Source organism: Seriola lalandi, unplaced genomic scaffold, assembly GCF_002814215.2.
Source record: "Seriola lalandi dorsalis isolate HSWRI2012SDOR001 ecotype SW California unplaced genomic scaffold, Sedor1 jcf7180002034420, whole genome shotgun sequence".
Lineage (NCBI taxonomy): Eukaryota > Metazoa > Chordata > Actinopteri > Carangiformes > Carangidae > Seriola > Seriola lalandi.
Genome location: NW_019504996.1, coordinates 1 through 736, shown reverse-complemented (window position 1 = coordinate 736; position 736 = coordinate 1). Strand labels below are relative to the sequence as shown.

The 736-nt window shown below is 48.1% G+C and overlaps 1 non-coding gene across 1 annotated transcript; it reads right to left on the bottom strand.

The window, feature by feature from the left end:
- Positions 1-341: 341 nt before the first annotated feature.
- trnad-guc (transfer RNA aspartic acid (anticodon GUC)) lies at positions 342-413 on the bottom strand. Its single transcript has one exon. It is a non-coding gene; the product is annotated as a tRNA-Asp (tRNA).
- Positions 414-736: the final 323 nt, after the last annotated feature.

Genomic DNA, 736 nt, shown 5'->3' with positions numbered 1-736 from the left:
ATCGACGGACTCCTGGTGCATTTACCAGGTTACCCTCTTCACCTGGTGCCATTGGGACACTACCTAGGATTCCTTCAGATATGTGCCCATAAGCTTTTTTCCACATTCAGCCCCTGCAGCATTCAACAGTGAAGAACTGGTGTCCAGTTCCACAAGCAGCGCGAAAGCCGTGAGCTTAGCTCCAACATATCCAATGGAGATAGGCAGGCTGTCACTGTGATTGTGACTTAAGTTTGAGAAAGATGGCACAAAGTTGTTTCTACTGAATGCTGTTGTATTACATGACCTTTGCTCTGGTGCAATGATTTAGGTGACCTCTTTCGGCAGAAAAGAAATAAACTCTCCCCGTCGGGGAATCGAACCCCGGTCTTCCGCGTGACAGGCGGAGATACTGTCCACTATACTAACGAGGACTGTCGCAACCCCCAAGTCTGCCATGTCGAGAGACTCCGAGTGCATTTACCGGGTTACCCTCTTCACCTGGTGCCATTTGGACACCACCTAGGATTACTTGAGTTATATGCCAATAAGCTTTTTCCACATTCAGCCCCTGCAGCATTCAACAGTGAAGAGCTGGTGTCCAGTTCCACAAGCAGCGTGGAAACCATGAGCTTAGCTTCCAACATATCCAATGGAGATAGGCAGGCTGTCACTGTCACTGTGACTGTGACTTAAGTTTGAAAGAGATCGCACAAAGTTGTTTCTACTGGCAGAGATACTGTCCACTATACTAACG